General features: G+C 38.8%; 1 long non-coding RNA gene across 2 annotated transcripts in view; it reads right to left on the bottom strand.

The window, feature by feature from the left end:
* Window positions 1–25,588, bottom strand: part of LOC116470355 (uncharacterized) — a 111,920-nt gene extending 86,332 nt beyond the window's left edge. For both annotated transcript variants that reach the window (XR_009214005.1, XR_009214004.1), the window contains exons 1-2: window positions 25,468–25,588; window positions 2,253–2,338 (exon numbers count right to left, since the gene is read on the bottom strand). This is a non-coding gene — a long non-coding RNA (uncharacterized LOC116470355). The remainder of the gene's footprint in view (window positions 1–2,252; window positions 2,339–25,467) is intronic.
* Between the last annotated feature and the right edge of the window lie 1,355 nt (window positions 25,589–26,943).

The following is a 26,943-nucleotide window of genomic DNA, read 5'->3' as shown; positions in this document are numbered from 1 at the left end:
AGAAAGAGAAAGAAAGAAGACAGAGAGAAAGAGAAAAGCAAAGTTTAACACTATGCCATATTCGAGGCAAAGAGTATCAAAGTTCTTGTTTAATATGGTGAAAAACTACACATTTTAAAAGGAGAGCAAACAATATTTTTGCTGCGCGTGGTGGCTCATGCCTGTAATCGCAGCACTTTGGGAGGCCGAGGCGGACGGATCACGAGGTCAGGAGATCGAGACCATCTTGGCTAACACAGTGAAACCAAGTCTCTACTAAAAATACAAAAAATTAGCCGGGCGCGGTGGCAGGCGTCTGTAATCCCAGCTACTCGGGAGGCTGAGGCAGGAGAATGGCACGAACTCGGGAGGCAGAGCTTGCAGTGAGCCGAGATAGCGCTACTGCAGTCCAGCCCGGGAGAAAGAGCACGACTCCGTCTTTAAAAAAAATATAAAGATATATATATATTTATATATATATATATTTTTTTTTAAGTCAGCCTTAAATTAATCAAAAAGAACCAAACTAGGAGATGGAAAAATCTAATACAATTTTATTATTAATAGTTATCTACTGCCACTTACCAATTACCACCCCAAAACTCAATGGCTTAAAAGAACAAACATTTCTTTTCACAGTTTTCATGAGCCAAGAACCTGAGAGAAGCTTAGCTGGGTGATTCTGGCTCAGGTTTTGCCGTCTAGAGACTTGGCAGGTGCCAGAGGGTCCTCTTCCTAACTGTCTCATGTGGCTGTTTTCTGGAGGCTTTCATTCCTCATAACTGCTCACAGAATCATCTTGTGGATCTCACTGCAGAGCTGGTGAGTAGCTTCACAATAGGGCAGTTGGCTTCCCTCAGAGTCAGTGATCCAAGAGTGCAAGCTGGGGGGAATTGGGATGCTTTTGATCTCCTAGTCACATACCCTTACTTACACTGTATTTTATTCATTAGAAGAGAATCATCAAGGCCACGCACGGTGGCTCACACCTGTAATCCCAGCACTTTGGAAGGCCAGGGCAGGAGGATTGTTTGAGGCCAGGAGTTCATGACCAACCTGGCCAACATAGCAAGACCTCATCTCTATAAATAATTTAGTTAAGAAGAATCATCAAGTCCAGCCCACACTCAGGAGGAGGGGAATTAGCCTCTGCCCTTTGGAGGAAGAATGTCAAAGAATTTGTGGACACACTTTTAAATCATCATATGATAACTTTAAAAACTGTGAGAGGTGACTGGCAGGAAGGGCTTGGGAGGAGCACCAATTTCTAGAACAGAACAGAGAAACCAGTTACACAGGAAGGCTAAGCTGCTACCTTTATTTCTGCTGGCCCCAGAAACAGTATAAGACAGTCAACAAAATCTGGAAGATTCTTACCAAAGCCTCCAAATCAAAACAGAATATATGTACTGAGTGTGTATGCGTATCTCTCTCATCTTCTGACTGAGAAATGATAGGAATGAATGCTGGAGGAAAAGGGATAAATAGAGAAGTGAGCAATGGCTCTGATGCTCTGAAAAGTATAGAAGGCTCCAGCGTTCCAGACTGAATTGGGAAAACAATCCAAAACCCCCGAATAATACCAACACTGTTGGGGCCCTGCCCACACCACCTCAGCATTCACAATTCCTATATCTGGTTTTTGAGCTTCCAAATGCAACCACCTACAGCTGAGGGTTTTTTTGTTTTGTTTTGTTTTTGAGACAGAGTCTCGCTCTCTCACCCAGCCTGGAGTGCAGATGGCATGATCTTGGTTCACTGCAACCTCCACCTCCCAGATTCAAGTGATTCTCCTGCCTCAGCCTCCCAAGTAGCTAGGACTACAGGCACGTGCCACTATATCCAGCTAATTTTTTGTATTTTTAGTACATATAGGGTTTCACCATGTTGGCCAGGCTGGTCTTGAACTCCTGAACTTGAGTGATCCGCCTGCCTTGGTCTCTCAAAGTGCTGGAATTACAGGCATGAGCCACCACACCCAGCCTCTGAGGGTTCTTTTGATCAGCAGAGCCCATTTGGCCTCTTGTGGGGCAGGCAGAAGGTGCTGGGAAGTTAATGCCTCCTGCCAGCAATGCTCAACCAATGACTGACAACAGGTGGGATAAATATCCAATTTCTCCACTCTCAATTGCAGTAACTCTGATATGTGTTCTGCACTGCCTCCCAGAGTTCCTTGGTGGGATTGAGCTGCTCCTATGGCCCACAAAAGTAACCTTTTACTGGCACACACTTTACTAGCTTTCTTTCCTTCCCTTCCTTACTTTTCCACTCACCTACCAGTGCTTCCTGGGACTTTCTCTCAAATAAACTGCTTCCACTCACTTTCTTGTCTCAGGTTCTGCTTCTGAGATAACCCAACCTAAGAACCAATGAAAAGAACAGAATACATGCTCAAATGGGAAGTATGAACCCTGATATAGAACAATTAACAAAATCCCAGAAGACAGAATAGATCCCAGGTAATATGAAAGATAGCATACCCATGATTATCTGTAGTATGTTTCCACTTTTATAAAAGTGTCAACCTAAATAACAGAGACAGTCTCTAAAAGAAAATTATACATATTCAGGAATAAAGCATTGCAATGGGAATGTGTGTGCCATGTAAACTATATGCATATTCAAGGAGGTAAAGGAAGACACAGGCTTTTAAATGAAAAATGAGGAGGATCACATAGTTGTTTTGAGATAATTTTCCTTGGGTTACAAGGATCAATAACAAGGGTGACACCATTCCAAGTTTGGACAGGCAGTGGGGGGCAAATATTCTTGCAGAACTATTTTTTGTGTAAGGTTGTGATGGCCTTTGTGCAACGTTTTTGTCACCAAGTATTTATGCATGTGAATCCTTCTCTTCATGGCCTTCCTTGGCTTTATTTGTCAGAGTTTTTGTTGTTGTTTTTTTTAAACACAAGTGACTATTTTTATTCTGACAACTTTTACAGAAGCATTCCAGTCTTGTTCTTCAACAAGCCAGCCAGCCATCTATTTCTCTATCTTTTATTCATCCATCTGTAGACGTGCATAGAAATATGTCTAGGCACATGGATTCTGCCATGCTGCCATGGCTGCTGGCACCCCCTGTGAAGCACTTTGGCTGGTACCACTCATTGGAGTGTTGTGGCCAGTAGACCAAGAACACCTTGGCTCCTCCAGTGCAGCAGGTTCCTAATTTCAAAGGGCCAGAGAACAAAGGCATGGACCTGGTACCAGCCCAACAAAGCTAGAACATGCAGACCAGGGGTGCTGACCTGGGCCTTGGTTCCCTAAAATCTTCCAGAAATGAACTCAGTTGACTGAACCCACCTTTTACCACAATCAAACCCCCAAGGGCATCAAAGAAGATAAAAAGAAAAAAAAACATTCGAAGGACAGCAACTTCAAACATTGAAGGATCACCAGCCCAGCCTACAGAGATGAGAAAGAACCAGCTCAAGAACTCTGGCAACTCAAAGAGTCAGAGTGTTTTCTTACCTCCAAATAATCACACTAGTTCCCCTGTTCTTAACCAATCTGAAGTGACTGAAATGACAGACATAAATATTATTCAGATTATGGATAGGAATGAAGATCATTGACATTCAGGAGAAAGTCAAAACCCAGTCCAAAAAAAATCTAAGGAACACAATAAAATTACACAGGACAGTAAAGATGAAATGGCCATTTTAGGAAAGAATCAAACAGATCTGATAGAACTGAAAAACTCACTTCAAGAATTTCTTAATACAATCACAAGTATTTACAGCAGAATCAACGAAACTGAGGAAAGAATCTTAGAGCTCAAAGACCAGTTCTCTGAAATAAACCAGTCAGACAAAAATAAATAAAAAATAATAAAGAAGAACGAAGAAAATTTCTGAAAAATATGGGATTATGTAAAGAGACCAAATGTACGATTCATTGGCATCCCTGAAAGAAAGGAAGAGAAAGCAAGCAACTTGGAAAACATATTTGAGAATATCATCCATGAGAATGTCCCCAAGCGCAGCAGAGAGGCCAACATTCAAATTCAGGAAATGCAGAGAACCCCTGCAAGATACTATACAAGATGATCATCAACAAGACACACAGTCATCAGATTCTCCAAGGTCAAAATTAAAGACAAAATGTTAAAGGCAGCTAGAGAGAAAGGTCAGGTCACCTGCAAAGGGAATCCCATCAAGCTAAAAACAGACCTTTCAGCAGAAATGCTACAAGCCAGAAGAGATTGGGGGCCTATATTTAATATTCATAAAGAAAAGAAATTCCAACCAAGAATTTCACATCCAGCCAAACTAAGCTTCATACGTGAAAGAGAGATAAAATCCTTTTCAGACAAGTAAATGCTAGGGGGATTGGTTACCGTTAGACTTATTTTACAAGAGATCTTTAAGGGAGTGCTAAATTTCAAAAGGAAAGAGCATTACTGGCTACCACAAAAATACACTTAAGTATATAGGCCATTGACACTACAAAGCAGCCACACAATTAAGTCTGCATAACAACCAGCTAACAACATGATGACGGGATCAAATCTGTACATGTCAATATTAACCTTGAATGTAAACAGGCTAAATGCCCCAATTTAAAGGCAGAATGGCAAGTTGGATAAACAAGCAAGACCCAACTGTGTGCTGTCTTCAAGAGATTCATCTCAAATGCAATGACACCCATAGCCTCAAAGTAAAGGGATGGAGAAACAATTACCAAGCAAAGAAAAAACAGAAAAAAAGCAGAGATTTCCATTGTAATTTCAGACAAAACAGACATTAAACCAACAATGGTCAAAAAGACAAGAAGGGCATTACAACAATGGTCAAAAAAGACAAAGAAGGGCATTACATAATGGTAAAAGGTTCAATTCAACAAGAAGACCTAATTATCCTAATTACATATGCACTCAACACAGGATGACCGAGATTCATAAAGCAAGTTCTTAGAGACCTATGGAGAGACTTAGAACCTACACACACAATAAATAGAGACATCAACACCCCACTGACAGTATTAGACAGATCATCAAGACAGAAAACTAACAAAGATATTCAGGACCTGAGCTTGACACTTGACCAAATGGGCCTAACAGACATCTACAGAACTCTCTACCCCAAAACAATAAAATATATATAATACACATTCTTCTCTTCGCCATATGGCACATACTCTAAAATTGACCAACAATCAAACATAAAACCATCCTCAGCAAATGCAAAAGAACCAAAATCATACCAAACACACTCTCTGAAACAGCATAATAAAAACAGAAATCAAGACTTTAAAAAAATCACTCAAAACCATGCAATTACAACGGAATTAAGCAACCTGCTCCTGAATGACTTTTGAGTAAATAATGAAATTAGGCAGAAATTAAGAAGTTCTGTGAAATTAATGAGAACAAACATACAATGTACCAGAATATCTGGGACACAGCTAAAGCAGTGTTAAGAGGGAAATTTATAGCACTAAATGCCCACATCAACAAGTTAGAAAGATCTCACTTAACAACCTAACATCACAACTAAAAGAACTAGAGAAGCCAGAGCAAACCAACCCCAAAGCTAGAAGAAGACAAGAAATAACCAAAATCGAAGCTGAACTGAAGGTAATTGAGATGTGGAAAAACTATAGAAAAGATAAGTGAATCCAGGAGTTGGATTCTTTGAAAGAATAAATAAGACTGATAGATTGCTATCTAGACTAACAAAGAAAACATAAGAGAAGAGCCAAATAAAAACAATGAGAAGTGACAAAGGGGACATTAACACTAACCCAACAGAAATACAAAAAAAATCCTGACAGACTGCTATGAACACCTCTATGCACACAAACTAGAAAACCTAGAAGAAATTGATAAATTCCTGGAAATATGCCAAGATTGAACCAGGAAGAAATTGAATCCCTGAACCAAACAATAACGAGTTCTAAAATTGAATCAGTAAAAACAAAAAGCCTACCAACATAAAAAACCCAAGACTAGACGGAATCACGGACAAATTCTACCAGACATATAAAGAAGAGCTGGTACCATTCCTTCTAAAACTGTTCCCAAGACATGAGGAGAAAGGACTGTTCCCTAACTCATCCTAAGGGGCTAGCATCATACTGATACCAAAACCTGGCAGAAACACACAGACACATACAAAAACATCAGGCAAAAGATGAATATAGATGCAAAAATCCTCAACAAAATACTATAAAAACAAATCTAGCAGCACATCAGAAAGCTACTCCACCACGATCAAGTATGCTTTATCCCTGGGATGCCAGGTTTCAACATATGCAGATCAATAAAATTCATGTTGAACCCAAAAAGAGCTGGAATAGCCAAGGCAATCCTAAGAAAAAAAAAAAGCCAGTGTCATTTCACTATTTACATTTCAAACTATACTACAAGGCTACAGTAACCAAAACAGCATGGTACTGCTACAAAAATAGATACATAAATCAATGGAACAGAATAGAGAGCCCAGAAACTATGTCACACACCTACCATCATCTGATATTCGACAAAATCAACAAAAACAAGCAATGGGGAAAGGACTCCCTATTCAATAAATCATGCTAGGATAACTGGCTAGCCATATGCAGAAGACTGAAACTGGACCCCTTTCTTACACCATATACAAAAATCAACTCAAGATGGATTAAAGATTTAAATGCAAAATCTAAAACTATAAAAAACCCTGGGTGACAACCTAGGAAATACCATTCTGGACATAGGCCCCAGCAAAGATTTCATGATGAAAGATGCCAAAAGCCATTGCAACGAAAACAAAAATTGACAAATGGGACCTAATTAAACTAAAGAGCAGCTATGAACAGAGTAAACAGCCTACAGAATGGAAGAAAATATTTGCAAACTATATATCTGACAAAGGTCTAATATCCAGAATCTATAAGGAACTTGAACAAATTAACAGGAAAAAATAAAAAATCCCATTAAAAAGTGGGATGAAGAGACACTTTTCAAAAGAAGTCATACATGCCGTCAAAGGGCATATGAGAAGATGCTCAACATTACTAATCATTAGAGAAATACAAATCAAACCCACAAGGATACTATCTTGCACTAGTTAGAATGGCTATTATTAAAAAGTCAAAAAATAACAGATGCTGCAGGGGTTGCAGAGAAAAGAGAACACTTAAAAAAAAAAAAGAAAAGAGAACACTTATACATGCTGATGGAGATGTAAATTAGTTCAGCCATTGTGGCAAGCAGTGTGATGATTTCTCAAAGAACTTAAAACAGAATTACCATTTGATCCAACAATCTCATTAATGGGTATATACCTGATATGGTTTTGCTGTGTCCTCACCCAAATCTCAACTTGAATTATATCTCCCGGTATTCCCACATGTTGTGGGAGGGACCCAGAGGGAGGTAATAGAATCATGGAGGCCAGTGTTCCCCATGCTATTCTCATGATAGTGAGTAAGTCTCACAAGGTCTGATGGGTTTATCAGGGATTTCTACTTTTGCTTCTTCCTCATTTTCTCTTGCCGCTGCCATGTAAGAAGTGCCTTTTGCCTCCCACCATGATTCTGAGGCCTCCCTAGCCATGTGGAACTATAAGTCCAATTAAATCTCTTTTTCTTCCCAGTCTCAGATATGTCTTTATCAATAGCATGAAACAGACTAATACAATACCCAAAGGAATATAAATAGCTCTATTATACCATAAAGACTTGTGCATGCATATGTTTATTGCAGCACTATTCACAATAGCAAAAACATGGAATCAACCTAAATGACTATCAGTGATAGACTGGATAATTAAAATGTGGTACATATACACTATAGAATACCACACGGCCATAAAAAAAAAATGAGATCATGTCCTATGTGGCAACATGGATGGAGCCAGAGGTAATTATCCTAAGTGAACTAACACTGGAACAGAATATCACATGTTCTCACTTATAAGTGGGAGTTAAACATTGAATACACATGGACACAAAAAGGGAACAACAGACACTGGGGCCTGCTTGAGGATGTAGGGTGGGAGGAGGGAGAGATGGAAAAACTACCCATCAGGAACTATGCTTATTACCTGGGTGACAAAATAATCTGTACACCAAAGCTCCGTGACACACAATTACCTGTATAATAAACCTGCACATGTACCCCTGAACCTAAAAGTTTTAAAAAAAAAATTAAAAGAGTAAATAAAAGAAGAGAGAGAATGATGTCTGAAGTCATTTCTTATATTAAGTCTAATCATGTCTACATGGTGCAATCTGGGCTGTTTTTAACCTTCGTATTTGTTCTTTTTCATTATACACATTCTCTATAATAAGCATGTACCATTTTTAAAACAACAATAATGATTGTTTTCTTTAAAAAGCAAAAATTGAGGGAGTGGAAAAAGTAGATATTGGTCAAAGGGAACAAACTTGCACTTATAAGATGAATAATTTCTGGGGACCTAATGTATAGCATGGTAACTATAGTTAGTAATAATGTATTATGTACTTGAAATTTACTGAGTGGATCTTAAGTATTTTCACCACAAAAAAGGTAACTATGTGAGGTGGCAGATACGTTAATCAGCTTAGTTGTGGCAATCGTTTCACAGTGCATATGTATATCAAATCATCGCTTCGTACACCTTGAATATATACAATTTGTATTTGTCAACTATGCCTCAATAAAGCAGAAAAAAAAAAGCAAAAAAGTTTAGAAAGAATTATGCCAAGAGGTAAGAGTAGTTCATTCCAGATGGTGTGAATTTAGGTGATTGTGACTTTCTTTTATGACTTTCTGTATCTTTAATAAGAAGCTGTTTATTATTTCTTCCTCATTCCTATCAAATCAGTCATGATTTTTAAAATCAGTAATACACAGTGTTGATGAGAGACCACAAAATAGGCAGTTTTACATGTCACAAGGTAGAAGGAGGTTGCTTTAAAGCAGTAAGTTGGCAAAACTTTTCAGGAAGGTAAATTAACAATATAAATCAGAGGTCTTCAAAACCTTGTGCTTTTGATCCAGTAATTCTTCTATGTATTTAGCTTAAGGCAGTGTTTCCCAAAGGTTGGTCCCAATATCAGAATCACTCCGGCCCCATCAAAGACATCTGAATCAGTATATCTGGGGCTGAGATCTTGGAATTGTACATTAACAAGTTCTCCTGATAATACTTATATATACTAAGGCTTAAGCCCTACTGGCCTGGGGAAATGAGATTCATTCATTAATGTTTATTCTCTACTAAGAATCAGGCTGTGTCCCCTGCACTGGGGACATAGCTGTAAATAACACAGAAAAAGTCCTTTGACTCATGTATTTTTTTAGTTTGTTTGTTTTTGAGGCAGAGTGTCGCTCTGTTGCCCAGGCTGGAGTGCAGTGGCGTGACCTTGTCTCACTGCAACCCCCGCCTCCCGGGTTCAAGTGATTCTCCTGCCTCAGCCTCCTGAGTAGCTGGAACTACAGGCACACACTGCCACGCCTAGCTAATTTTTTGTATTTTAGTAGAGAAGGGATTTCACCATATTGCCCAGGCTGGTCTCAAACTCCTGAGCTCAGGCAGTCCGCCCATCTCGGCCTCCCAAAATGCTAGGATTACAGGCATGAGCCACCACAACCAGCCTGTTTCTAATTTTTTTAACTAAAAAATTTAACATAAATGTATGGATTATAGTAATATTTATTACAAAAATAAGAAGTTATGGTAATATTCAACGCTATTCCGAAGAATGGCAAGGGGACACCTTCATTATGTGTTGTCAGATGAAAATAGTTATGATCTCTTTTTTAAAAATATACATAAGTGTTAATTAAAAGACTAAAGGGTAATACATATACACAAAAATATTAATATTAATTTTGGTTATCTCTGAAAAACATGATTATAGGTTATTTCTGTTTCCTTCTTTGTTGTTTTTGGTATTTTCTAAATTCTTGGAATCAACATGAATTACCGACATAATCAGAAAAATATATAATGTTTAAAGAGGTTGATTTAAACACTAGAGAGAGTAGGAAATTTCCAATGCTAGGTCTACCTTTTAAAATATATTTTGATTTAACAATATTAGCACACAGCTACTTTTCTTACTGACCTGAAGCTTAGAACATTCTATTCCCATTTTGGTAGCTATTCATTTTCAATTTCAATCTTAAGGAGGTAAGCTTTTAAATTCTCTATGAAAGGAGAGCTCAAGAAGATTCTTAACATTTAATTTTTCTTTTTTAGATTTTTAGTATTCATTGCTTTCTTTGGCTTTTTCTGTGTTTGTTTTTGAGACAGAGTCTAGCTCTGTCACCCAGGCTGGAGTGCAGTGGCGCTATCACACCTCACTGCAGCCTCGCTCTCCCAGGCTCAAGCTATTCTCCGGCTTCATCCTCCTGACTAGCTGGGACCACAGGCACGCATCACCTTGCCTGGATAATTTTTTTTTAAGACACCAGGACTCCCTATGTCACACAGGCTGGTCTTGAACTCCTGGGTTCAAGCAATCCTCCTGCCTTGGCCTCCCAAAGTGTTGGGATTACAAATGTGAGCCACTGGACTTGGTCTCTTCCTTGGATTTCAAATATAATACATAATTGTCATGTAAAAATATTAGAGAAATATAGACTAGAGAAAGAGAAAGCCATAATTCCAGCTCTTCTCCACCTGTAAGAAAACCACTTTAAATGGATGCGTTATGTTCTTCCAGATTATTTTCCAGATACTTACGTATGTATTATGTATTCTTTATATCCAGTCATGTGTCACTTAACAACAGGGATAGTTCTGAGAAATGAATGTATCCCTACTGAAGGAATACATTCTTCATTCTGAGAAATTAAGCAATTTCATCATTGTGTGAACATAATGGAGTATACTTACACGAACTAAAATGGTATAGCCTACTGCACACCTAGACTACATATATATAATCTAATTCTCCTGGGCTATATATAGCTGTATATATAGATATAGTCTATTGTTCCTAGGCTACAAACCTGTACAGCATGTTACTGTGCTGAATACTGTAGGCAATTGTAGCACAATGGTAAGTATTAGTGTATTTAAACATTGAAAACATACAATAAAAATGCAGCATAAAATATTTTTTTTAAAAATGGTGCACTTGTGTAAGGCACTTACCACGAATGGAGCTTACAGGACCGGAAGTTGCTCTGGGTAAGTCAGTGAGTAAGTGGCGAGTGACTGTGAAGGTCTAGGATATTACTGTGTGCTACTGTAGACTTTATAAACACTATATGCTTAGGCCACACTCAATTTATTTTAAAATTTGTTCTTGCTTTAATAATAATTTAGGCTTAGTTTACTGTAACATTTTTCCTTTATAAATATTTAAATTTGTAAGCTTTTTGACTCTTCTATAGTACCACTTAGCTTAAAACACTGCTGGACATGGTGGCTCACACTTGTAATCCCAGCACTTTGGGAAGCTGAGGCGGGAGGATCGCTTGAGCCCAGGAGTTCTAGACCAGCCTGGGAAATATAGTAAAACCACATCTCTAAAAAATAAAATTAACCCACACATACACACAGAAACATTGTACAGCTGTACGAAAATATTTTCTATCCTTATTTTATAAGCTTTTTTCCTTTTTTTTTTTTAACTTTTTAAGCTTTTGTTAAAAACTAAGACACAAACATACACATCATCCTAGGTCTCAGCAGGGTCAGGATCATCAATATCACTGTCTTCTTCCTCCACATCTTGTCCCCCTGGAAGGTCTTCAGAGGCTATAACACACATGGAGTTGTCATCTCCCGTGACAACAATGCCTTCTTCTGGAATACCTTGTGAAGGACCTGTCTGAGGCTGTTTTACAGTTAATTTTTTTCTTTTTTTTTTTTTTTTCGAGACGGAGTCTCTCTCTGGTGCCCAGGCTGGAGTGCAGTGGCACGATCTCGGCTCACTGCAACTTCACCTTCCAGGTACAAGCGATTCTCCTGCCTCAGCCTCCTGAGTAACTGGGATTACAGGTGCGTGCCACCATGCTCAGCTAATTTTTGTATTTTTAGTAGAGACGGGGTTTAACCATGTTAGCCAGGCTGGTCTCGAACTCCTGACCTCAAGTGATCCACCTGCCTTGGCCTCCCAAAGTGCTGGGAATACAGGCATGAGCCACTGCTCCCTGCCTACAGTCAACCTTTTAATACATATAAGTAGAAGGAGCATACTCCAAAATAATGATAAAAAGTGTAATACGGTAAACACATAAACCAGTAACAGTTGTTTATTATCATTATCAAGTATTATACAGTACATAATTGTATTGCTATACTTTGTATATGACTCATAGTGCAGTAGGTTTGTTTACACCAGCATCACCACAAACAGATGAGCAATGCTTTGTGTGAAGACACTATGATGGCTACCACATTACTAGGCAATAGGAATTTTTCAGCTGCATTATATTTTTGGATCACTGTTGTATATGTGGTTCATCATTAACCAAAAATATTATGTGGCACATGAGTGTATAAACATACACACACCCATATGCACATACATGTATACATATATAATTTTATTTACTTTGATACTTTACACACTGTTTGGACTTCGCTATTTCCTTTTACCAAACATTTTAGATCTCTTTCCATGTCATGTTATAGAGATGTACACCATCCTTGTAATGACCATAGTATACAGTTACGTTGGATGCAAATATCTTGATTTAATTAAATAATTCCTCTCACTTACACATCATATTTTATAATATTATTGCTGGTGTGTAAGAAACCTATTGATTTTGGTATGTTTGTAGCCATTCCTGACTTTCTTACTGATATCTCTCATTAGACCTCATTGTTTTTCTTTGCCTTAAATTTTCTAGAAAGACAATCATATCATTTAAAGATCATGATATTTTTTATTATTTCATCTCAATATCGCCTATCTTATTTCTTTGTGTTGTCTTATGCTTTGGGTAAGAGCATAAGACTCTCACTCTTTGGGTTAGAGCATAAGACTCATATCACTCCAGAAGAGTGAGTGATCAGTGTCGCCAAGCATGACCATCTGTATAATTTAGGTAAAAGTTGATATTTTGGGTTCTAGAATTATCGAGAGAGCTAAGTGATCTAATTAACTTGTGCAGACCTGGCCTGAGCGTGCTTGCTCTCAAACACCACCTGCTTTCACATAAACTTATAATACACTTTGCAGATAGAGGGGTAGAATGAACCTGTTCAATTGCAGACTGCAAAGTCAGAATGAGGAGGTGGTAGGGTGCGCTATTGTAGGTGGATCTAATTTTCGGTTTTCCATCTTATACATAATCTTGTTCTATACCCAATTTCCTTTTTCTGCCACCTTTAATCATGAAGTAAAAGAATTAAGAATCCTCCTTTTCTACTGTTTTCAAATCTGTACTATCCCCAGACAGCTCTACTTGCAGCTGGATGGTGATAACTTAGGAAGGTAGAGCTGATTCATCAAGTAGCGAAGGGCTTACGTGAATACCTAATAACTTTCTAAGTCTTGGTGACAGGGATAACTATTCGGTGGGATTGCTGATATTATTAAGTCCCTCTAGAAAGTTGCTTTAAATTGAGTGAGGGGAGGGCAGTTTCATTTTTAAAAATTATTTCCACTTGATTTAAAAATCAGGCTAGCAAGCTGGACTTATTATGGCTTTCGGTGGGTTGCAGGGAGGAAGCAAAGACTGTTTGAGGTCAGCACAATACTGTCAATACCCAAGTTGGAAAGCTATGCTGTTTTTACTTAGTCTCGTCTTGTTCTTAGTAATTGCTTCCTTTCAACCATAAAGTTGTTTAGTGTAGGAGATATATTCCAAGGCTTCTCTTTATATTCACTGCTGCAAGATCCCATTTTAGCATAATTACAGTCTCGGAATTGAAGAGACAGGCTCACTCTATCTAGCTATGCAGCTGGCTTTCTCAAATGACAATACGATGCTCACCAGCTTAGCAACATCCGAGACTGTGAGCCAGGGGAGGCCCTCATGCTGAAATTTTGCCCTTGCTTTGTCTGTATTTCCTCTGTGAAAATGGAGAAATGGTTTAGAATTTTTAAAAGCACAAAGTTTTTAATTCTCTGAGAGCTTTTAAAGGGACACGCTGAGTTCCAAATGCAGATTTCCAAATCCCAAATCAGAGAATATTCATACTTACATCTCAAATAGGTATTACTGAGAAAAAAGATTTTGCAGTGCTTTTCTCCTTCTTCTTACAATCTTTTCTTTCTGAGAGAAGACTAAATAAAATCTAAGCCAGGCGCGGAGGCTCACACCTGTAATCCCAGCACTTTGGGATGCCGAGGACAGCAGATCTCTTCAAGTCAGGAGTTCAAGACCAGCCTAGCCAACATGGTAAAACCCCGTCTCTACTAAAAACACAAAAATTAGCCAGGCATGGTGGCAGCTGCCTGTAATTCCAGCTACTCAGGAGGCTGAGGCAGAAGAACCACATCAACCCAGGAAGCAGAGGTTTCAGTGAGCCGAGATCGTGCCATTGCACTCCAGCCTGGGCAACAAGAGTGAAACTCCATCTCAAAAAAAAAAAAAGGACTAAATAAAGTCTAAATTTGCCTACCTCCTTTACCTATAGATGATTCCACATTCAACTTGACTTGAAGTTATTTCCATGATTTGAAATAATTAATAACTTGTTCACAATATCTTGTTCACGTTCAACCCTCAGTTATCAAGAGACTTAAGTTTACATCTACACTGATTTATCTTCTTCTCAAGAAGACCCTGGCCTCTCTTTTCTTCTACTCAGCTTGCCCAGATGTATTGCCTCCTGCCCCCAAGTTCTGTTTGTCCTTCCTTCACACAAATTCACGCACAATTCCCCTTTCTACCGCAATTATGACAGCCTCGGTTTAGGTCTTTATATCTATTTTCCAAACTATTAAAAAACTTCCTAAATGATCCTTCAACTTCTAGGCTCTGCCTATCCACACTCTTTTAAAGATAGGATCAGCCTGCATATAGCACCATTTAAACAGTAATGAACAAAAGACTTAAAAACTATCCATACATAACAGGTGCGAAAATGAGCACTTGGAATACACAGATTTTGAAAGACGCTCTCAGGAATGGACTTTCTGCCCTATTCAAACTGATGTTTCCCTGAGACAGGTTCCATATAGCAGCAGTTTTCAAATTTGGGGTGGGGAGGAGGAGTTTTTTGGGTTTTTTGTTTTTTTTTTTTGCCCTCCAGAAAAGATTAGAAGTGTTTGGAGACATTTTTTATTGTTACAACTGGGGTGAAGGAGGGAGTTAATGGCATCTAGTATCTAGAGGCCAGGGAAGATGCTAAGCATCCTAAAATGTACAGGAAGGCTCCCACAATAAAAAGTGCACAGTACAAAATCTCAATGGTGCTAAGGTTTAAAAAGTCTGCACATGTTCATAAGTAACTGACACATTTTCTCTGCGTTCAATGCGTCCCATCTCCATATAATCAAATCCTATCATTCTCCAAAGCTTGTTTCAACCTCATCTCTCTCAGTTCTCTCTCAAAGTTCCCAAAGCAGTTCTGATGTGTATGACTCACAGTGGGACTATCATGCGTTATCTTCCTTTGGAGGTATTGTCTGTGTCCCATGTGCCCTGTCTTCCAATACCCTATCTTGTCAGAGCATGGCTGCAATTCATTGGGCCCATATTCCACCGTATTGCCCACAGCACTGACCACAGCACCCCCCACACATTACACAATTATTTAATACTTGTTATTCAAAGGCGAATCCATCAGCATAGAAACTGACAGCTGAAGTGGTCAGAAAAGAAAATGTGCAGTGCTCAGATTGGGGCAATTAATCTACAACAATCTTATTGAGAGCAGAGAGAAGGGAAATGTGAATATAGAGAAAGATAGGAATGAGGACCCCAGGATGTACTACCTAGAATAAGAGAATTAGAACGTGTATTTACTGTGATATGACTTGTTTTACAGGAAAAAAAAAGAATGTGCATTTCATCAGATTTTTTTTTGTTGTGGTGAAATACACTCAACTTAAAATTTATCACCTTAACCATTTTTAAGTGTACAGTTGTATGATATTAAGCACATTTATATTGTTGTGCAATCATCACCACCGTTCATTTCCAGAACTTTTCAATCTTCCCAGTTGAAATTCTGTCTGCACTCAACACAAACTCTGCATTTCCTCCTTCCCCCAACCCCTGGCAACTACCATTCTACTTTCTGCCTCTATGCTTTTGTCTCCTCTAGGAACTTCATCAAAGAGGAATCCCATACAATATTTGTCCTTTTATGATTGACTTATTTCACTTAGCATGTCTTCAAGGTTCATTCATGTTATAGCATGTCAGAATTTTCTTCCTTTTTAAGGCTGAATAATATTTTATTATATGTATATATCACACTTCGTTTATCCATTCATCTGTTGATGGACATTTGGGTTACTTCTACTTTTGACTATTGTTGATATGCTTGTTGTGAACATCAATGTATAAATATTTGTTCAAGTCCCTACTTTAACCACACTGTCTTCCACAATGGTTGAACCAATTTGCACTCCCAAGAATAGTGTAAAACTGTTCCTATTTCTCCACATCCTCTCCAGCATCTGTTGTTTCCTGACTTTTTAATGACTGCCATTCTATCTGGCATGAGATGATATCTCATTGTGGTTTTGATTTGCATTTCTCTGATGACCCGTGATGATGAGCATTTTTTCATGTGTCTGTTGGCTGCATAGATGTCTTCTTTTGAGAAGTTTCTGTTCATATCCTTTGCCCACGTTTTGGTGGGGTTGTTTGGTTTTTTCTTGTAAATTTGTTAAAGTTCTTTGTAGATGCTGGATATTAGCCCTTTGTCAGATGGGTAGATTGTAAAAATTTTCTCCCATTCGTAGGTTGTCTGTTCACTCTGACAGTAGTTTCTGTTGCTGTGCAGAAGCTCTTTAGTTTAATTAGATCCCATTTGTCTATTTTGGTTTTTCTTGCCATTGCTTTTGGTGTTTTAGTCATGAAGTCTTTGCCCATGCCTATGTCCTGAATGGTATTGCCTAGGTTTTCTGCTAGGGTTTTTATGGTTTTCAGTCTAACATTAAAGTCTTTAATCCGTCTTGAATTAATTTTTGTATAAGGTGTAAGGAAGGGATCCAGTTTTAACTTTCTACATATGGCTAGCCAGTTTTCCCAGCACCATTTCTTAAATATGAAATCCTTTCCCCATTTCTTGTTTTTGTCTGACTTGTCAAAGATCAGATGGTTGTAGATGTGTGGTGTTATTTCTGAGGCCTCTGTTCTGTTCCATTGATCTATATATCTGTTTTGGTACCAGTACCATGCTGTTTTGGTTACTGTAGCCATGTAGTATAGTTTGAAGTCAGGTGGCATGATGCCTCCAACTTTGTTTTTTTGTTTAGGATTGTCTTGGCAATGCAGGCTCTTTTTTGGTTCCACATGAACTTTAAAGTAGTTTTTTCCAGTTCTGTGAAGAAAGTCATTGGTAGCTTGATGGGGATGGCATTGAATCTATAAACTACTGTGGGCAATATGGCCATTTTCACAATATTGATTCTTCCTACCCATGAGCATGGAATATTCTTCCATTTGTTTGTGTCCTCTTTTATTTCATTGAGCAGTGGTTTGTAGTTCCTTGAAGAGGTCCTTCACATTGCTTGTAAGTTTGATTCCTAGGCATTTTATTCTCTTTGAAGCAATTGTGATTGGGAGTTCACTCATGATTTGGCTGTTTGTCTGCTAATGGTGTATTGGAATGCTTGTGATTTTTGCACATTGATTTTGTATCCTGAGACTTTGCTGAAGTTGCTTATCAGCTTAAGGAGATTTTGGGCTGAGATGATGGGGTTTTCTAAATATACAATCATGTCATCTGCAAACAGGGACAATTTGACTTCCTCTTTTCCTAATTGAATACCCTTTATTTCTTTCTCTTGCCTGATTGCCCTGGCCAGAACTTCCAACACTATGTTGAATAGGAGTCATGAGAGAGGGCATCCCTGTCTTGTGCCAGTTTTCAAAGGGAATGCTTCCAGCTTTTGCCCATTCAGTATGATATTGGCTGTGGGTTTGTCATAAATAGCTCTTATTATTTTGAGATATGTTCCATCAATACCTAATTTATTGAGAGTTTTTAGCATGAAGTGCTGTTGAATTTTGTCAAAGGCGTATTCTGCATCTGTTGAGATAATCATGTGGTTTTTGTTGTTGGTTCTGTTTACGTGATAGAATACGTTTATTGATTTGCATATGTTGAACCAGCCTTGCATCCCAAGGATGAAGCCGACTTGATCATGGTGGATAAGCTTTTTGATGTGCTGCTGGATTTGGTTTGCCACTATTTTACTGAGGATTTTTGCATCAATGTTCATCAGGGATATTGGTCTAAAATTCTCTTTTTTTGTTGTGTTTCTGCCAGGCTTTGGTATCAGGATGATGCTGGCCTCACATAATGAGTTAGGGAGGATTCCCTCTTTTTCTATTGATTGGAATAGTTTCAGAAGGAATGGTACCAGCTTCTCTTTGTACCTCTGGTAGAATTCGGCTGTGAATCCGTCTGGTCCTGGACGTTTTTTGGTTGGTAGGCTATTAACTATTGCCTCAATTTCAGAGCCTGTTATCGGTCTATTCAGAGATTGAACTTCTTCCTGGTTTAGTCTTGGGAGGGTGTATGTGTCAAGGAATTTATCCATTTCTTCTAGATTTTCTAGTTTATTTGTGTAGAGGTGTTTATAGTATTCTCTGATGGTAGTTTGTATTTCTATGGGATCAGTGGTGATATCCCCTTTATCATTTTTTTTTGTGTCTATTTGATTCTTCTCTCTCTTCTTCTTTATTAGTCTTGCTAGTTATCAATTTTGTTGATCTTTTCAAAAAACAAGCTTCTGGATTCATTGATTTTTTGAAGGATTTAATTATATTTAGTTTTAGGGTACATGTGACAATGTGCATTTTTTATATGTATCCATGTGCCATTTGTTTCTCACCCTTATCGTCTCCCCCCACCCCACAACAGTACCCAGAATGTGATGTTCCCCTTCCTGTGTCCATGAGTTCTCATTGTTCAATTCCCACCTATGAGTGAGAACATGCGGTGTTTGGTTTTTTGTCCTTGCGATAGTTTACTGAGAATGATGTTTTCCAGTTTCATCCATGTCCCTACAAAGGACACGAACTCATCATTTTTTATGGCTGCATAGTATTCCATGGTGTATATGTGCCACATTTTCTTAATCCAGTCTATTGTTGTTGGACATTTGGGTTGGTTCCAAGTCTTTTGAAGGATTTTTCGTGTCTCTATCTCTTTCAGTTCTGCTCTGATCTTACTTATACCTTGCCTTCTGCTAGCTTTTGAATTTGTTTGTTCTTGCTTCTCTAGTTCTTTTAATTGTGATGTTAAGGTGTCAATTTTAGATCTTTCCTGCTTTCTCTTGTGGGCATTTAGTGCCATAAATTTTCCTCTACACTCTGCTTTAAATGTTTCCCAGAGATTCTGGTATGTTGTGTCTTTGTTCTCATTGGTTTCAAGGAACATCTTTATTTCTGCCTTTATTTTTTATTTACCCAGTAGTCATTCAGTAGCAAGTTGTTCAGTTTCCACGTAGTTGTGCTGTTTTGAGGGAGTTTCTTAATCCTGAGTTCTAGTTTGGTTGCACCGTGGTCTGAGAGACAGTTTGTTGTAATTTCTGTTCTTTTACATTTGCTGAGGAGTGCTTTACTTCCAATTATGTGGTCAATTTTAGAACAAGTGTAATGTGGTGCTGAAAAGAATTTATATTCAGTTGATTTGGGGTGGAGAGTTCTGTAGATGTCTATTATGTCTGCTTGGTGCAGAGCTGAGTTCAGCGCCTGGATATCCTTGTTAACCTTCTGTCTCATTGATCTGTCTAAAATTGACAGTGGGGTGTTAAAGTCTCCCATTATTACTGTGTGGGAGACTAAGTCTCTTTGTAGGTCTCTAAGGACTTGCTTTATGAATCTGGGTGCTCATGTATTGGGTGCATATATATTTAGGATAGTTAACTCTTCTTGTTGAATTGATCCCTTTACCATTATGTAATGGCCTTCTTTGTCTCTTTTGATCTTTATTGATTTAAAGTCTGTTTTATCAGAGACTAGGATTGCAACCTCTGCTTTTTTTTTTTTTTTTTTTGCTGTCCATTTGCTTGGTAGATCTTCCTCCATCCCTTTATTTTGAGTCTATGTGTGTCCTTGCACGTGAGATGGGTCTCCTGAATACAGCACACTGATGGGTCTTGACTCTTTATCCAATTTGCCTTTCTGTGTCTTTTAATTGGGGCATTTAGCCCATTTACATTTAAGGTTAATATTGTTATGTGTGAATTTGATCCTGTCATTATGATGTTCACTGGTTATTTTGCCAGTTAATTTATGCAGTTTCTTCATAGCATTGATGGTCTTTACAATTTGGTATGTTTTTGCAGCGGCTGATACCAGTTGTTCTTTTACATGTTGAGTGCTTCCTTCAGGAGCTCTTGTAAGGCAGGCCTGGTGGTGAAAAAATCTCTCAGCATTTGCTTGTTTGTAAAGGATTTCATTTCTCCTTCATTTATGAAGCTTAGTTTGGCTGGATATGAAATTATGGGTTTAAAATTCTTTTCCTTAAGAATGTTGAATATTGGCCCCCACTCTCTTCTGGCTTGTAGAGTTTCTGCTGAGAGATCTGCTGTTAGTCTGGTGGGCTTCCCTTTGTGCTTAACTCGACCTTTCTCTCTGGTTGCCCTTAACACTTTTTCCTTTATTTGAAACTTGGTGAATTTGACAATTATGTGTCTTGGTGTTGCACGTCTTGAGAGTATCTTTGTGGTGTTATCTGTGTTTCCTGAATTTGAATGTTGGCCTGCCTTGCTAGGTTGGGGAAGTTCTCCTGGATAATATCCTGAAGAGTGTTTTCCAACTTGGTTCCATTCTCACCATTACTTTCAGGTACACTAGTCAATCAGATTTGTTCTTTTCGCATAGTACATATTTCTCAGAGGCTTTCTTTGTCTCTTTTTACTCTCTTTTTCTCTAATCTTCTCTTCTCGCTTCATTTCGTTAATTGAATCTTCAGTCACTGATACCCTTTCTTCCACTTGATTGAATCAGCTATTGAAGCTTGTGCATGCATCATGATGTTCTCATTCCATGGTTTTCAGCTCCATCAGGTCATTTAAGGTCTTCTCTACACTGTTTATTCTAGTTAGCCATTCGTCTAATCTTTCTTCAAGGTTTTTAGTTTCCTTGCAATGGGTTCGAAAATCCTCCTTTAGCTCAGAGAAGTTTCCTATTACCAACCTTCTGAAGCTTGCTTCTGTCAACTTGTCAAATTCATTCTCTGTCCAGCTTTTTTCCATTGCTGGTGAGAAGCTCTGATCCTTTGGAGGAGAAGGGGTGTTCTGATTTTTAGAATTTTCAGCTTTTCTGCTCTATTTCTTCCATTTTTGTGGTTTTATCTACCTTTGATCTTTGATGTTGGTGACCTACAGATGGGCTTTTGGTGTAGATGAACTTTTTGTTGATGTTGAGGCTATTCCTTTCTGTTTGTTAGTTTTCCTTCTAGCAGTCAGGTCCCTCAGCTGCAGGTCTGTTGAAGTTTGCTGGAGTTCCACTCCAGACCCTGTTTGCCTGGGTATCATCAGCAGAGGCTGTAGAACAGCAAATATTGCAGAACAGCAAATATTGCTGCTTGATCCTGCCTCTGGAAGCTTCGTCCCAGAGGGCAGCTGCCTATATGAGGTGTCCATTGGCCCCTATTGAGAGGTGTCGCAGTTAGGCTACATGGGGGTCAGGGACCCACTTGAGAAGGTAGTATGTCCGTTCTCAGAGCTCAAATGCCGTGCTGGGAGAACAACTGCTCTCTTCAGAGCTGTCAGACAGGGGCGTTTAAGTCTGCAGAAGTTGTCTGCTGCCTTTTGTTCAGCTATGCCCTGCCCACAGATGTGGCGTCTAGAGGCAGTAGGCCTTGTTGAGCTGCGGTGGGCTCCACCCAGTTCAAGCTTCCCGGCCGCTTTGTTTACCTACTCAAGCCTCAGCAATGGCAGACGCCCCTCCCCAGCCAGGCTGCCACCTCGTAGATCATCCTCAGACTGCTGCGCTAGCAGTGAGCAAGGCTCCATGGACATGGGACCTGCTGAGCCAGGCACAGGAGAGAATCACCTTATCTTTTGGTTGCTAAGACCTTGGGAAAAGCACAGTATTTGGGTGTGGAGTGTCCCATTTTTCCAGGTAGACTGTCATGGCTTCCCTTGGCTAGGAAAGGGAAATCCCCCAATCCCTTGTGCTTCCCAGGTGAGGCAATGCCCTGCCCTGCTTCAGCTCACCCTCCATGGGCTGCTCCCACTATCCAACCTGTCCCAGTGAGATGATCCAGGTACCTCAGTTGGAAATGCAGAAACCACCCATATTCTCTGTCGATCATGCTGGGAGCTGCAGACTGGAGCTGTTGCTATTCGGCCATCTTGGCAACTCCGAGCATCAATCAGAGTTTTTAAAGAATGTTATTTTTCTGCAAGCAACATAATAACTGTATTGAAAATTTAGAATAAAAATTATTCATCTAAAATATCACTTTCCAACAAATCATTTGTCCTCATTTTCCACATGTCTCCTTTAAGTTTTAGCTGCATATATAGATAATTTCAACATAATTATAATCATTTCATGAATCCAATTTTAAACCTGGGTTTCTTTTTTTTTTTTTTTGGCAGGATCTCACTCTATTGCCCAGGCTGCAGTGCAGTGGCACAATCATAACTCACTCATTAAAGCCTCAAATTCCTGAGCTCAAGCAATCTTTTCACCTCAGCCTCCTGAGTAGCTGAGACTACAGGCATGCACCACCTATGCCTGGCTAATTTTTCAAATTTCTTCATGGAGACAGAGTCTCTCAATTTTGCCCAGGCTTGTCTTGAACTCCTGGGCTCAAGAAATCCTCCCATCTCAGCCTCCCAAAGCACTGGGATTACAGATATGAATTACCATGTCCAGCCAGAACCTGAGTTTCTTTAACTTATTATGCATCATCCACTTCCCTTTGGGAAGGGGTAGAAATAAAAAAATCCTCTTTTTTTTTTCTCTTTGAGTAGTGAAAATAAATACTTCCTAAGCAAAAATGAAAACAAGAGATTCAAAGACTGCCCCAGGGAATTCCTTTTGGTTCTCGGATGAGAACAGTCACAATTCAAAATATATTGACTGGCTTTAACTATGTCTCCCCTGATTCCTCTCGAACCTTAAATCTAAAACATAACATGTAATATTTGCAACCCATCTTAAAAGACAAGAATCCCAGAGCATAAACAACATGTATTTGCTGCACTTTTCACAGTGGATGATGGATATATTTATATCCATCTGCAACTCTTGATTACTCAAAGTTTACTCAGAGTTTTCAATAGATGTTCAGAAATTCTATGAAACTGGATCAAATCCAAATAGGTTTTCATATGAAGAGCCCATCTTAACAATATTTGATTTTATCACCTTTCTTGTAATGAAAAACTAGGCTGACAGTGTTGGGTGTTCAACTGGGAGGTATGAATTAGTAAAGACAGGTTTTGGAAACTTTGCTGTGCCAAGCTTTTTAATCAGAGTAGTGAACGTGCCCCTACAGTGAAAGCAGCCTGTCCCCTAGAATTATCTCTCTTCACGTAGTTAGGAGGAGCCTGTACATACTTGACTGCACCCATGAAAATCCACAGTTTCACCTTTCGTTTCCAAGATTTGTGACTTTTCTTAGATAAATTTGAGGACTGATTAAATGTAAGCAGAGGTCCTGGATTCCACCTTTCTTTAACTGTTCCCTACCTTTTTAATTTTTTTTTCTTAATTTGGAGACCGTCTATGTCTAATGAGACTTTCTTAAGATGCTATGAACCAAAAAATTTTGACCAGTTCTTTTTCTTCTTATTATTCTTCATCATCATTATCATCATCATCATCATCATAGACTCTTATTCTAAAGCTATTTATATAAATGTCCCAATAAGTCACATTTTTCTACTATCACTACTTTCTCAGGGTTCAGGAATTAAAACATGGTTACAGCACATACAGTATTCCTTTTAATTAACTTCTGTTTCCCCTCACACTCAGTTTAAAATGAAATGTTTTTTTAACTGGAATATATTTTGATAGGCTTAAATTAAAACTTTTTTTAATGCCCAGAGTCCAGCCCTAAAAGATCTGAGACCTTACTCAGATCTCAGAGGTTAAAATAACCAACAACTTACTGAACAGCTACTAGAGAACTCATTAGTTTCACTTTTCAGGCTGGGTGCCCAAGGTGGGCTGCTTCCATCTGTGGGACACACACACACCTTATTGTAGAGTGCAAAATGCACATATTTTAGCCAGTCAGTTTCAGCATGTTCCGGGAAAGTAGATAGCTCCATTAGGTAATGTCAGAGAAGATAAATGTGTTTCAATTACTTGCCAAAAATGCTTAGTGAGCATCAGAGAGATGCATTCTGCTTTCCAAATTATTAAGCAAACTATTCAGAAGTACTGAAACATTCATTTTTCATTGCAGATTCTTGACCAGAAGCCAAGGACAGCTGTCTTCCTCTAACACCCTGTGGTGACGCCCACAGGAACTCTCTCCTTTCAGGGTTCAACCCACTAAAAGGTGTGAAAGGATGTGCATTTAGCAGCCCTGACATCTATGATTTGACTGAAGGATTTTACGCACAGTAACCCATGGATCCCGGAAGGACAATGATCTACATTTTGATGCATTGTCTCAGTAATAGCAATGTGTCTGGGTTTCTCTGAATGAATATACTGAAACAAACAATCACAGTCTGTATGTTAGTTGTATGTGTAAGTATATAAATGTACGAATAGGTATTATGCATCTTTCTGGAAAGTAGGACCTGAATCTAAGTCATGATATAATTAAAATGTGGCATTTCCCTCGATGTATACAAGTGGTACAGTGAAAGCATCAACCATTTCTGAAAAACTGTTTTTGAAAAGCAACTTCTAGGACTATCTGCATCATAATTATCTGACTTTTTAAAAATGCAGATTTCTACGTTTCCCTGCAGGTAGGGTCTTGGAACTTGCTTTTTAACAAACACTCTAGGAAATGGCCTCTTTCTTAAACATCTTTTATCCAAGGAGGACTCCCTGAATGTTCCCCTGAGAGGGACTAAGTTCTTTTTTCCCCCTTGGTAGAAGGAAGGAATTAAGCATTTACACTGCTGAATCGTTTTAGGCAAAACTACCCATTAAAATAAGAAGCAGTTAGTAGCATTATTACGATGTCTGTTGAGTAAGTCATCTTTTCTCATTCTGGCTTTTCCTCCATTTTTCTCCATTATGCTCCAGCTGTGGGCCCTCAGTTATTCTCACTGATCTTTATCTAGCTCACTAAACGGCAGAGACTAGCCACCATGGCCACTCCTTTTAGGGCATGACTAAGTTATCAAATGACTATTGCTTATTAGTAACTCACAGTCGGTGGCTAGAATCCTAGCTAGATTTTTCCTTCTGACCACCAGGCTGCTTCGATTGCCATAACAAAATACCACAGACTGGATGACTTAAACAACTGAAATTTATTTACTTACAGCTCTGGAGACTGGAAGTTCGAGATTAAGGTGCCAGTCGATTTGATTTCTGGCGAGGGCTCTTTTCCTGGCTTGCAGAGAGCTGCCTTCTCATTGTGTGCTCCTGTAACCTCTCCTTACTTAGTCTGTGTGCTTGCAGAGAGAGAGACCTGATGTTTCTTCCTCTTCTTATAAGGGCTCCAACCTTATTGGGTTAGGGCCCCACCTTTATGACCTCATTTAACCTTTATTGCCTCCTAAAGGACCTATGCAAATCCAATCAATTGGGAGTTAGGGTTTCAACGTGTGAATCTGCGGGGGACAGAAGTCATTCCATAGCAGTTCCTTAACTGGGGAATGAACGAATAAATTCTGGTGCATCCCTACAATGACATAAGAATCAAGACTAAAAAAGGGACAAACTGTTAAAACACAAAAGAACATGGATAGATTTCAAATACATTATGCTAAGTGAAAAAAACCAGATTAAAAGGGCTGTATATTGTATGAGACTATTTATATGACATTGCCTGGAAAAGGTAACGCTAGGGGAACAGAAAACAGATCAGTCGTTGCTAGGGATTGGGGAAGGGTTTAACCACAAGGGATATGGATAATATCTGATATTTTCCTGATATAAGTAAAAATGTTTTGATGTGATGAAAACTGCTCCATATCTTGAATGTGGTGGTGGTTACATGACTATATGTGTTTGTCAACACTTGCAACACTGTACACTAAAAGGGTAAAATTTACTATACCTAAATTATATTTCATATTTAAAATAGAAAAGAACCCACCTGTTCCATGTCCTATATTCTATTGGCTAGTCATCACATTATAATGTCTGGTAATGACATAACAGTTCTTCCCTACCAACGTTTTCTCTTTTCTTCTTTCTAAATTAAACAGAGCCTTCCAGGAAAAGTTAATGTCTTAATAAAGCAGTGAATCTCAATGAAAGTTTGGGGAAAGATTTTTTCCATTGGGTTGTGATGTCCTTTGTATAATCCCACGAACCAATGTCACTTACTAAGTCTCCAAGCCCATGAACTAATAATATTGCTATAAGGGTAAAATATAAATCTTTAGAAACAGAGCCCTGAGCTTTCTTCCTTTGAGCCAGCTTTTAAAAAGAATGGACAAAGACATCAAAGAGATCCAGAGAGCATGAACCCAACCTTCTCTCTCCTACAGCAACGCTTGCTCAGGGCAGGAGAGCTAGGTTTCCTTTCCTCTGCTGATGTCCTCCTCCAGGTCTCCTCTACTCTCTTCACTTTCCTGCCATCTCCCTGGTGTCCACACAGCAGCCAAATATCATTTCTACCATGTTTTATCATCAGCTAAAAGAAAAATGGCAAAGCCCTTTGTTATAACAACATCAGAAATTTTTAAAAATCCCACCAAGCAAATGAAAGCCGCAATCCGTGTTAGAACCTGTCTCAGAGGAAACAAGTAGCACAGCATTGATAGGCTGTCAGTTAGAAGATGTGGGAA

The sequence above is a fragment of the Hylobates moloch genome, unplaced genomic scaffold (genome assembly GCF_009828535.3).
Source record: "Hylobates moloch isolate HMO894 unplaced genomic scaffold, HMol_V3 SCAFFOLD_6, whole genome shotgun sequence".
In the NCBI taxonomy this organism is placed as follows: Eukaryota; Metazoa; Chordata; class Mammalia; order Primates; family Hylobatidae; genus Hylobates; species Hylobates moloch.
This window is presented reverse-complemented; position numbering and strand designations above follow the sequence as displayed.